The following is a 13,507-nucleotide window of genomic DNA, read 5'->3' on the forward strand; positions in this document are numbered from 1 at the left end:
GAGTAATTAGAATTCTAGAGTTATTTTATAGAAGCCTTTTAAAATATTAATATCTCTGGGACTTGGTTTGGACGCAATTAGAAGCAGATGAACTTCTTTGCTGCTCCGCTCCAAACCAGTCCTGTAATCCACAGTACTTGGGGCATCTGCACTCCAATCAGACCCTCCTCCCAAAGACAGCCACCCTCATGCTACCGAGGGCCTGATTCTGTCTTGTGTAGGCTCTGGGCATCGGTTCCTGACAACTGCGGGACCATCGGCCTACTTTGCTGCTGGGACCATGCTGGTTGCAGCCTCTACTCAATCTCTGTACGGAACCCTTCGCACCAGCGGGGATAGCTCACCTGCTGGGGACAATATGACTGTGCCCCAGTCACAAAATTAGGACTATAAAGACATGGTTTGATGAGTTTGGTACAGAAGAACTTGACTGGCTCGCACAGAGCCCTGACCTCAACCCCATCGAACATCTTTGGGATGAAATGGAATGGAGATTGCGAGCCAGGCCTTCTTGTCCAACATGAGTGCCTGACCTCATATATGCTCTACAGAATGAATGGGCACAAATTCCAACAGAAACACTTCAACATCTTGTGGAAAGCCTTCCAAGAAGAGTGGAAACTGTTATCTCTGCAAAAGGGGGACCAACTCCATATTAAAGTATTTGGATTTGAAAACAATGTCATTACAGTCCCAGTTGGTGTAATGGTCAAGCATCTGAATATTTTTGTCCAGTACTTTTGGTTTGCTGCGGTCATTCCGCGCCAACCTAGTTGCGGCTAGCTACCATCCTGTGTCAGACAGTGTCACATGTTCCTGCTGCCCAAACAGCCCCTTCATCTTGCAGCCTCACGTCTAAGGGCTACCATTCCACCTGGATCCCCCTCTGCGGACCACCTGGGTCCCCCTACCACTTGCCAGACATTTTTGGGCCTCTGTATCCAACAATAGACTTGCATTCTATTTGTGGTAATTTACACACTGACTCTAACCACCAATCTGGTTTACCTGATTCAGCACTCTGATCCCTTCCCTTTAGGATGTAAGCTCTCATGAGCAGGGCCCTCTTTCCTTATGTGCTCCTTCTACTATTCCATCACCCTCTGTACCTCTTGGCCTGCTTCGCTAGAACTGTTTTCTTAAGAATCGGCCTACTTCTCGCTGATTTCTACCATCCCTTTCACTATTTGTTTCAGAAATAATTTGATTTGCTTTACCCTGTCACCTGTGTTTGTATATATTTTTGTTCTTTCTGTATCATGTTGTGTCTTGGTTCTCTGTTTTCTGTATATGTAATATACGGCACTGTGGACCCTTTGTGGTGCCTTATAAGTCAAAGATAATAATAATAATAATAATAAATTGTGTGTCTGGCACTGTGTTAATTATTAAGCTCTCTGACGCCACCTGGTGGACATAAGTAATATAACGACCTCACTCTCCACAATACTGTTTTGGCGATTTCCATTGTAGGACACATAGGTTTGTTTCTGGAAGAGACTGTTCCAGGAAGCTGCATGTCCCCCTATTTGCATTTCAGCATCCTGTAGCCACTAACCCGTACCATGCACTGAACCCGCTATCCTCTTATTCTGTTCTCAGATACACTTGTTATAAAACTCGCACTTTTATGCACCTTTTCTTAAATAATGTTGCCTTGTTCAGTTGTTTAACCACACTAAATAACACTTAACCTTTACAGAATTATTTATCCAAAAACCACTGTATCTCAGCAGTACTTCACAATATATATTTGTTATAAATAGCCAATACTCACAGCACTTCTGCCTTACAGCACTGGGGTCATGAGTTCAATTCCCGACCATGGCCTTATCTGTGAGGAGTTTGTATGTTCTCCCCGTGTTCGCGTGGGTTTCCTCCGGGTGGTCCGGTTTCCTCCCACACTCCAAAAAACATACTAGTAGGTTAATTGGCTGCTAACAAATTGACCCTAGTCTGTGTGTGTGTCTATCTGTGTGTGTCCATTAGGGAATTTAGAATGTAAGCTCCAATGGGGCAGGGACTGATGTGACTGAGTTCTCTGTACAGCGCTGCAGAATTAGTGGTGCTATATAAATAAATGGTGATGATGATATATATGAATTCAAATCAAATTATTTTACTGTTAACACAGAAAGCTCTGCATTCACAGTTCACACATATATCATAACATTGTTCAACATAACGTAGTATATCAATATAAATTTAACCCTAGGTTCACCACCTTTAATCCTTACACCATCCTTGCAGTATTTTCATCACATATGTATCTTAAATAAGAATTAGTATTTATAATATTAATTTAACTATCACAGCTATCAAACAATAGCTACACAGTTATATGTATATGAATAGTTAAATCAACATTACAAACACATAGCTTTATAGATATATATTATTATCAATGATTCTTATCAAATCATTGTATCCTGGATCCACTTCTTAGTCTGCAGTGTAGGGAACGTTCTTGAGGTATAGAATCCTTTCCTGTAGCTAAGTGTAGGTTTTATATAGATCTTTCCTTTAGTATAATATGTATATATTCTGTAGTGTAGTGTATATATAATATACCTTTTCTGTAGTGTACTGTGTCCCTAATGTAGTATAATGTAGTATAATATGTGTATTATCTGTAGTGTAGAGTATCTATATAATTTCTGTAGTGTAGTGTGTCTTATATTTTTTCTGTTGTGTAGTGTGGCCCTAGTGTATTGCAGTGCAGTGTAATGTAATGCTCGTTGTCCAGGGGCAGCAGGCAGCAAGACGGAGGGGGCGTCCCGCGTCTGGCCTTTTATAGTCCAGACCCACAAACTCCCCAGCAGCAGCGTGTGTGTGTGGTGATTCAGGGAGGAGGGGATATACTTTGAACAATGCATGAAAATGCTTGAGAATCATGTCATAGAATATTCTTCAACAGTCCCCCTATTGTCGTAAACCCGACACTACAAGTTAGAAGTTACCTGTCCCTAGATTTGTATCCTGGATCCAATTCTTTGTGTGCAAGTTAGGTAACGTTCCTGTAGCATAGAGTCCTTTTCTGTAGTGTAATGTATATTTTCTGTAGTGTAGTGTATGCTCGTTGTCCAGTGGCAGGCAGGCAGCAGAGAGAGAGGGTGAGTCCCGGGTCTGGCTTTTATAGTCCTGTCGAAGTCAGCAAATTGGATAAAGTCATTTCAATTAAAGTCTAGCAAACTTGGTTGTCTTTGTCTGAAAAGATGCGTACGGTACGCTATGACGTACAAGGGCACGCTACGGCGTGAAAGGGCGTACGCATCCACTGCACGTGGCACCAACAGTAATTGGTCTTTTACCATACATTCGCACAAACACGCATACTTATAAAATAGTACACATTAATGGTAGTTGCAACACATAGTCAGTTATGTCGAAATATAGTAGTATTTATATGTTATATCAGAGTTACATGCATATTAGTGAAATACACGGAACGGGTTAAAGGAATAACCTCATGAGTGGTATCATAATGAACCTTGTTACATATCCTACTGTTTGGTTCACTCTGCGAGGGAATCGCAGAGTGCATACGCAAGTTATGAATGATAGGGAATTATGAACTACTTAAGACTAAGGAATCCTGGCGGGAAGAGCAGAGCATACCCCTTGCAGAGATGACCCCCTCCTTTGGATTCCTTAGGATGAACCAGCCAATGATTGACGACCCCTTGGACATTCCTGAGACCCGGACCAATAGATGCAAGCTATACCATCTTCATTGTATTACTGTATTTGATTGTGTATATAAGCAGCAGCTTGTGATCCAGAGTGCAGACATCTTGTCCCCAGACTTCAGGATTGAATGACTGCACTGGATCCAGAGCGCCTGCGATAAGTAACGGCTGTATTTACTATTACTTCGCTTGAGCATATTATTCCACTTATTGCGAATAAATCTTTGTGCTTTGGAAACACAAATCGAGATTCGACAATCGTTATTGGTTAGCGACAATACGCACATAACAGTCCAGACCCGAAAACTCCCCAGCCTCATCAGCGGCCAGTTATGTGTGGTGATTCACCACACAAATGTGGACGCTATCTGTGTGGGAAGATCTTGATCATTACCAGACTATCTACTGGAGGCGTGTGAGTCTCCCCCTGTAGGTTGGGTTTGTTCAGCCGGATGACTGCGTATGGCAGCAGTTCTTTCAGTTTATTTTGCACCTGTTGTTTAGAACACATCTCTGGCAATCACCTCTTTGATGGGATTTGACAACTGTGGTTCATTGGGGAAGCAAAGTGGCATTTTGGAACCAGTCATGAGTTCAACTGGAGTGAACCCTGTTGTAGTTTCCTCAGTTGCCCGAATACCCATGAGTATTGCAGGCAGGGCTGTCACCCAAGAGAAGCCCTTCTCTAACAGTGTCTTGTCAAATGAGATTAATTGTTCGATTCTGACCTAGCCAGGTTTGCTTTATGAGGACTCAGTTTGAGTCCTTCACGTACAAGGAGGCCTAACAATTCCTGTAGGAGTGTCAAATGTTCCTCCATAGTGTCTGTATGGCGTAGTAGATCATCCACATATTGCAGCATGCATTCTGGGCGTGAAAATACACTCAGCACTTCTGCTAATACCTGATATAAATATGTGGGACTAATGTGAAGTCCTTGGGGTAATACAAAAAACATGTATTGCGTATCTTTCACGGTGAACGCAAATTTCTAATGGCAGCTTTCTGTCAATGGTATTGAAAAGAAACCTTTGGCTACATCAATGGTAGAGAATACCTTACTTTTGCCGTTTATTCTTGCCAATTTTTCCGGAGTCTCCGCTACCACCTGTGCTGACATGAGAGTATATTTATTCAAAATCCTGAGATCAATTGTGATTCTCCAGGTGTTCGTATCATTCTTCTTGACAGGCCATAAGGAATTTCCCTTGGAATTTCCCTTTATGACCACCCTCCTTGCTTCTAAATCAGTCACAACTTCTATTACTGGTTCCATAGCTTCAGGAGGGAAACGATATGGATGTTGATGTGGTGGGTCTCGTCCTTGTATGTCCACCTGGCTGTCAATCATCTTTCCACAATGATTCTTGCCTTGAGCCTATAGCTCTGGGTAATTGTATACAATAGGTTCAAGATCTGTGTTATGTGAGACACAGGGGCAGGCTGGGCCAGGGGCAGGGGGGCAAATGCCCCACAGGCTGGACAGTTAAATTGTATTTTGGGCAGCCTGGTGGTCCAGTGGTAATGTGATGGAGACAGCCTTTGCGGTCTGTGCAGGGGCTGTCACATCGCATACTACTCACTGCAAATGCATCATTCATTCATAGAATATTGCACTACAAGCTGTAGTACAATATTCTGTGGATGGGTGATGCCCCCGCAGTGAGTACTATGCGATGTGACAGCCCCTGTACAGACCGCAAAGGCTGTCTCCATCTCATCTCACTTGTAAGGCAGTGGCTAGATCCCTTTCACCCTGTGACATCAGCAGATCATGTGAATGCTGCAGTCACATGGTGCACAGTGCAGGAGCTGCCGCTGGAAGTCTTCCTGTAACTCTGCAGCTGGAAGTTACTGGTGGCGAAAAAGGTAAGGATAAGGGGTAATGTGATAGGGAGGGGGCATGTGTGTGTAAAGCATGTGGCAGAGGGGGCATGTGTGTGTAAAGCATGTGGCAGAGGGTGCATCTGTGTGTAAAGCATGTGGGCAGAGGGGTATGTGTGTGTAAAGCATGTGGGCAAAGAGGGTATGTGTGTGTAAAGAGTTATGAATATTGCTTTATGAATTATTTTAACATGGTGTTTTCAAATGTAAATGTAATTTTATTTGAATAAATAAAACTATTTTCACACCACTGCCTCTATTATAATATAACAGACTTATAACATCTGTATCTGGTACCATTCCTTGGTAATCTACCCAATCGTAATAGACTTAATATAACATTTGATTAAACAAGAACTATTGTTGACCATCACAATATAATTAGTTAATAGCACATTACCCCTGCTGGGTAATATCATAAGCAACATCCCCTATACATATTGTAAAGTAAACAGTAGTTTTTACATACTGTCCAGTAAGTACCTGACAAGTTTAAACATTAATACACTTTGTATTACACTTTTTTATAGCGCTGGATCAATCTTATATCTGTTTATGTGAAATTTGATAGGTCTGGAACACCTATAGCTCTGCAGCTGCTTTAGTCATACAAAGACAACTGTCTAAGGGGCATATTTACTAAACTGCAGGTTTAAAAAAGTGTAGATGTTGCCTATAGCAGATTCTAGTTATCATTTATTTAGTACATTCTACAAAATGAATGAATATACCCCTAAGTGTAATTTTGTGCGCACAAATACAGTGTATGGAGTATGTTAATATAATGTGTGTGTGAGGGGGGGTACGTTAATATAATGTGTGAGGGAAGAAGGGGTCTTAATATTGTGTGGGAGGTAGGCTATTAATTTAATGGTGGATTGTGGGTCGAAACTAATTATTTAATGGTGGGTGCTATTAATTTATTTGTGGGGTGATGGTGGGGCTATTTAATTTAATAGAGGGGACTATTAGTTTAAGGTGAATTATTAAGGTGAATTATTTAATGCAGGGGATGGTTGTGGGAAATGGTTATATTTATTAAACGAAAATGCTATTTAACTTATTGCTCTGGCTGTTTGGTTGAAGGGAAATAGGTTTATTTATTAAAAGGGAATACTGTTAATTTAATGTTCAGGCTAGTTATCAAATGTGAATAAGATTATTTTAATGTTGGGGCTGGAGGGGGGCAAATTATAAAATTTGGATGATATATTGATTTAATGACAGGGATGGTTATAGTTTTCTAAATTTCATGTACCCATTTTTTTTTTACCAAATAGGGCTTCTAAGGATCCAGACAAGCAGCAACTGAGCTAAAGACACCAGCAGCCACAGGTGGTGAAAGTGACAAAAACAGGTAGGAGAGAGCAGGACTCCCAGCTGCCGTGACTTTGGGTGTTTGTGATAGCCGGGTCGGATACACAGGTTCAGCCGGGTCGGATATGCCAAGGAGCAGACTGTAGAATGGTCAATGTGATAGCCGGGTCGGATACACAGGTTCAGCCGGGTCGGATACGCCAAGGAGCAGACAGTAGAATGGAATGTGATAGCTGGGTCGGATACAAAGGTACAGCCGGGTCGGATACGCCAAGGAGCAAACAGGAGGGTAGTCAGCAAAGCAGAGGTCATGCACATGGGAAACAGCAAATGCTGCACAGGTACATGGAGGGAAGCCAGACACAGAGGAGTAACTCGTTGTTCTGACACAGCTAGTGTGTCAGAGCGAGGAAGAAATAGGAGGGGAGGTTCAAATTCCCCGCCTCCAGATCATATGAGCACAGCTGTCCCTGACCGGAAGCACGGAGCAGCAGCTGCGATTAGCGGTAAGCTCTTGACAGTACCCCCCTTAGGGATGGCCTCCGGACACCCTATAAGGTTTGTGAGAGAACTGGGCGTGAAAGCTTCTTAACAGATCCGGGGCATGGAGGTCTTTGGCAGGAATCCAGGAGCGCTGCTCAGGTCCATAGTCTTTCCAATCGACCAGGAATTGTAACGAGCCTCTGAAGATACGGGAGTTTAGGATTTCATTGATTTCGTACTTGCATGGCGAATGCTGCAGGTGACCTCTTAGAAGAGGAAAACTTGTTAATAACCAATGGCTTCAGAAGGGACACATGGAACACATTGGGAATTTTCAAAGTGGGGGGTAGGATCAACCTGAAAGCCACGGGGTTAATAACTTCCAAAATTTTGAAGGGGCCAATGAATCGGGAAAGCAAATTTCCTAGAAGGCAAAGGTTTCCTTGAAGGTAAAGGTTCTGTGTAGACAACCATACTTTGTCATCGGGCAAAAGTAGAGGCGTAGGTCTTCTCCTTTTATCATAAGATTTTTTACTACATGCGTAAATTTGGAACAGTCTGCGTTTGATTTGATCCCATCTAGAGGAGATATCTTGCAAAAGAGAATCTACCGCAGGGACCCCAGATGCAGGCAAGTCATTAAATGGGGGAATTTTAGAATGGAATCTGTGAAGGGCAAAGAAAGAAGAGACTGAAGTAGAGTCATGAGTGTGATTATTATGGGCGAATTTTGCCCAGGGCAAAGATTGGTCCAATGGTCATGTTTAGCCGAAATAAAACATCTTAGAAATTTCTCAAGCTCTTGGTTGGTTCTTTCTGTGAGCCCATTTGACTGAGGATGATAAGCAGATGAAAAATTTAACTTGACTCCACAGGCACGAGAAAACGCCCTCCAAAATTTTGCAATAAGTTGGGTTCCTCGGTCAGACACAATCACATCAGGACAGCCGTGAAGGCATAAAACTTCCTTTATGGAGTATTGTGCCAGGACAGGGGCCGACGGTAGACCCCTCAGAAGCACAAAATGAGCAGCCCTGGGAGAAGCGGTCCGTGATGACCCATACCAAAGAGAACCCTTTGGACGTAGGTAATGAAGTCCATTGAGAAATAACTGCACAAGTGATCCGGAATAGGGAGTGGATGCAATAGCCCATAAGGAGGTAGGGCATGCGGGAATAAACTTCTGCGCATCGGAGTGTAAGGACGGCCATCAGTAAGTATACAAGATTAAGTCCTTAGTTTTCTTGACACCCAAATGGCCGGAAAAAAGAGACGTGTGAGCCCACTTGAGAATTTTGAGACGTAAATGGGAACGAACAAAGGTTTTCCCACGTGGAATCGCTGGAAGAATGGGAGTGGTGGCCACAATACATTCTGGGTCTAGAATGGGTCTAGACGAATCTTCTTCTGCATCAGTAGAGTCAAAAGAGCAGGAAAGGGCGTCCTCTTTCTTATTTCTGGAACCAGACCTGAATGTGATAATCATATTGAAACAGGAAAAAAAAGTGACCATCTGGCCTGTCGAGGGTTGAAACAGGATGTGGACTGGAGATAAAGAAGAATTTTGTGATCAGTATAAATTGTTAATGGAAATAGGGCCCCTTCCAAATGATGTCTCCATTCTTCCAGGGCTAATTTGATGGCCAGAAGTTCCTGGTCTCCAATACCATAATTTCTTTCCGTGGAGGATAATCTTCGGGAGAAGAAACCACAAGGGGAAAGTTTCCCAGGGGATTTCTTTTGAGATAAAATGGCACCAACACTAATAGAGGATGCATCTACTTCAAGGAAAAAAGGAAAGGTAGGGTCAGGCTGACGCAGGATAGGAGCGGAGGTAAATGCCCTCTTAAGAGAAATAAAAGGCCTCCACAGCCTCTGGCAGCCAAAGTTTGGAATTGGCAGACTTCTTAGTTAGCACAGTGATGGGTGTTACTAAGGAAGAAAATTCCTTTATGAATTGTCTATATTATTTGGCGAACCCCACAAATTGCTGGACTGCCTTAAGTCCTACAGGCTCGGGCCACTCCAAGACCGTGTTCAGCTTCTCAGGGTCCATTTGGAGACCAGAACTAAAACCACATTCCCCAGGATGGGGAGATGATCCTCTTCAAAAACACATTTCTCCAGTTTGCAGAATAATCAATGCAGTCACAGACGGTCAAGTACTAGGGAAACATGCCTCTGATGAGAAGTGATGTCCGGTGAGAATATGAGGATATCATCCAGGTATATTACCACAAATTGGTAAAGAATATCTCGAAAAATTTCATTAATGACATTTTGGAATACAGCAGGGGCATTGCATAGCCCAAAGGGCACAATTAGGTACTCAAAATGTCCGTCATGAGTGTTGAACACCGTCTTCCATTTGTCCCCCTGCTTAATACGGATTAAGTTGTAGGCCCCTCTGAGATCTACTTTGGAGAATACAGAAGCTACTCTAATACTGTCAAACAGCTCAGAAATCAAAGGTAAAGGATATTTATTCTTCACAGTGATGGCGTTAAGACCCCGGTAGTCGATACAGAGGCGAAGGCCACTGTCCTTTTTTTTTTAACAAAGAAGAAGCCGGCCCCTGCTGGGGAGATGGACTTCCTGATAAAGCCTCTGTTAAAGTTATCCCTTACATAAGCAGACATGGCGTTAGACTCAGATAGAGACTAGGGGTAAACGTGACCTCTAGACGGCATCTTGTCCAGCAAAAGTTCAATACAGCAGTCCCAGGGTCTGTGGGGAGGTAACTTGGAAGCTTCCTTTTCGCAGAATACATCAGCGAAAGAACGGTATTGAGGAGGAATAACAGCGGATACCTCGGTGGGAGAGGAGGAAGCCTCAATAGGTCTCCCTATCTTGGGAAGACATCGAGAATGGCAAGAAGACCCCCAGGCAGAACTTCAGTTTTATGCCAATCCTGAGTGCGGGAATGAAGTCTGAACTAAGGGAGTCCTAGTACCAAAGGATTTATAGCCTCAGGAATGACCATGAATGAAATGGTTTCCGTATGCAAGACTCCAATCTGAAGAGACAGTACGTCTTCTGATAGATCCTCCAATTATATGACTCCTGTCTATAGCTATTATGGCAATGGGCGGGTAGGTAAGGCTAATTTACGAACTGTGGCCGCACTTATGAAATTTCCTGCCGCTCCAGAATCTATGAGAGCAGGGAGCGAAAGCTATTTGTCAGCATAGTGTAGGAGAGCTAGAAAAGAAAAACTGGAATCAGATGGAGAGGAAGCGAAAACACCTAAACTGACCTCTGCGAGAGTCGGTTAGGCCCTGTCGTTTCCCGGCCATTTGGAGCAGTTACTCAGGGGGTGTCCAGGTTCCCCGCAGTACAGGTACAAATGATTCTTGAAGCGTCTCTCCCTCTCCTCCTGAGAGAGACAAGCTGTACCCACGTGCATGGGTTCCTCAATGGGTACCATGGGACTCTGAAAGTGAGGCGCCAGACGAAACCCCAAACGGCGGGACATCTCTTTCTCTTGAGAACGTTCATGAAAACGTATATCAATTTGGTTACATAGCGAAATCAATGCGTCCAATTAGGAGGGAAATTCTCGGCCTGCCAGTTCATCCTTGATCCGCTCAGATAAACCTTGCCAGAAAGTGAGCACAAAGGACTCGTTGTTCCAGCCGCCAGAGTACGGAACTGTAGAGCGTATTGACCAAGAGAAAGCGTACCCTAGTGAAGTCGTAGAATACCCGAGGCCTCGCTGGTTACTCGTCCGGGCTCATCGAAAATACGTCTAAAGGTCTCGAGAAAGGCGGCACAATTATATAAACTGGGGTCATTTTGCTCCCATAAGGGGATGCCCAAGCTAGGGCTTGACCTGATAGTAAGGAAATGATGTAGACCCCTTTGGTTTTTCTGTAGGGAAGTTCCCAGGCTGCAATTCAAACTGGATGGCACATTGATTTAAAAAACCGCGGCAAGCTTTGGGATCCCCATCAAACTTGGGAGGGTTAGGAATCCGAAGCTAAGAGGCCATAGGTGCAGCAACCACAGAACTATTTAGGGAAGAGGAAGGCTGTGGAGGAGAGGGAGGCGGAGGTGGTGTGGCCACCTGAGCCGGGAGTGAATTCTGAAGGGTATCCAGACGAGCAGACATACTCTGAAGGAATTGTAGCAACTGGGTTTGATTTTTCTCTTGCTCCTCCACCAGAGCGGCCAAATTCTCCAGCAGCTCTCTGGCAGAGGGTTTGTGTCTGTCTGCGCACATTGCCATATGTTGTGTAACGATTATTTTGTGGTCAGCTATTTACCATAACATATTCCCTGGTCTTCACTGACTACCTATTTTTCAGCAAATCTTGTCTGTATTCTGCTATAACCATGGCTGCGTCTGCAACCGTTGGTTCCTTAGCGGCACTGCTGAATTGCTGTATCAACGTATGGAAACTTTTCCACAAACATGCATATCATGCCTTGTGGAACTTCTGTACCTTGATCTTTGGTTATTTTTCTATCCATGGCTTCAAACCTACCACATAGAGACACTGGTTCATCGTGAATGGTTGGTTTAAAGTTAGATAGAATCTCTGGTGTAACTTTCCAATGACCGGTTGCCAATTTCATGAGGACAGAATCCTTCCTCATTGTGAAATTGACCATTTTTTGGAGCAGTTTCTCAAGTTGCTGCATACCTCTGATTGAGATGAGTGTGTAACCATAATTTAAACAAGTCCATGCAATGTTCTGGGGTGACACTAAATTTGTCCTTCAAAATTATCACAAAAGGTAAAAAGGTATATACTAGGATCATTGTTTGGAATTCCCTTACGGATTTTTAACAGAAATCGAGTCTTCTCCATACTCTAATTTTGATGGGGAACATGCAATCCTGTGCCATTACCGTGACTTGTTTGTGCTGTAGGAGTGGTATGTACAGTTTCCAAACTGCTGACTAGGCCAAAAACTTGGTCATCCAAATATTGTGCACGATCATTAGATCCATTCCCCATGGGTGTTTGGGAATAAGTTTCTTATCTGTTATACATACTTGCTTTCTAGGCATGGATGCATTATGTGTTGTGGAGAAGGGTGATAACTCATTGATAATTTTTTGCATACTGGTTATCATCTGTGTTCTATTGACTAAATCACTTTGTAATTCAGCAATTAGAACTTCGTTAGATGCTACCTTATCCCTGATTACATTGATCTCTCTATACATTTCTGGTATACAATTCCTTATCAACACATGTGTAATATTTTTCTCTCTCTATTAATTGAGAATTTAGCATTCAAATCTGCCTTCCCCTATCTATATTGGCCATGTCTTTGTCTTCCAATTGTGCTTCAAGTATGGAAACACTTTTAACCTTTTCAATGCAGCAAGGACAATGACAATTTCCATCAGCACCATTTTTGTTTTTAACTAACATCTCAGCGTGTTCAGATGTCCATATCCTATCTTCATAAGCATGTACCATTTTAGCTAACCGTGTTTTTGTTGAACATGGTTCGCCTGTTAATACACAGCATACAGGGCCGGACTGGGACTAAAAATCAGCCCTGGCATTTAAAGCACACAGGCCCACCTGCTGTGGGCTCCATGCATGATATATATGATATTTAGGAAAACAAGCAAGGCTTGTGTGGTAATTATTTATGTATCCTATGCTCATCAAATCTTCCTAAACAATTACTTAAACGCCCCTGTAGCTCTCATTGATTCTCAGGAGACATCCATGATAATGGACATTAAAATCTTTGCCCATCATGGGAAACCTCATGCCCTGTAATTGAACATATAATTCACTGAGATCACACTAATCCTATACTAAGTTGGAAAGCTAAGCTAAAATGTTCACCTTTTAAGAATGTATAATATTTGCTATCTAAGAGGTCACATTGCAGCTGCTAAAATTGCCTTAAAGTGTGTTTTTTTTTTTAACAGGAACATATCTTTTATTATGAAGTACAACCATACAATAAATCTATGTGACCATCTACAAATTGGGATAAACTGTACAGACAGTTCTGTTTTTGCCACAATACATACTTTTGATTTTTAATTCAAAATAAAAATGATATTGGACTGCTGCACACATCATACGAATACTGTACTTGGATTTAGAAAATTGTGAAAATGATACAAAATAGAAACAGGATGATCTGTCTAGAGGCTT

This window comes from Mixophyes fleayi, chromosome 2 (assembly GCF_038048845.1).
Source record: "Mixophyes fleayi isolate aMixFle1 chromosome 2, aMixFle1.hap1, whole genome shotgun sequence".
Classification (NCBI taxonomy): Eukaryota; Metazoa; Chordata; class Amphibia; order Anura; family Limnodynastidae; genus Mixophyes; species Mixophyes fleayi.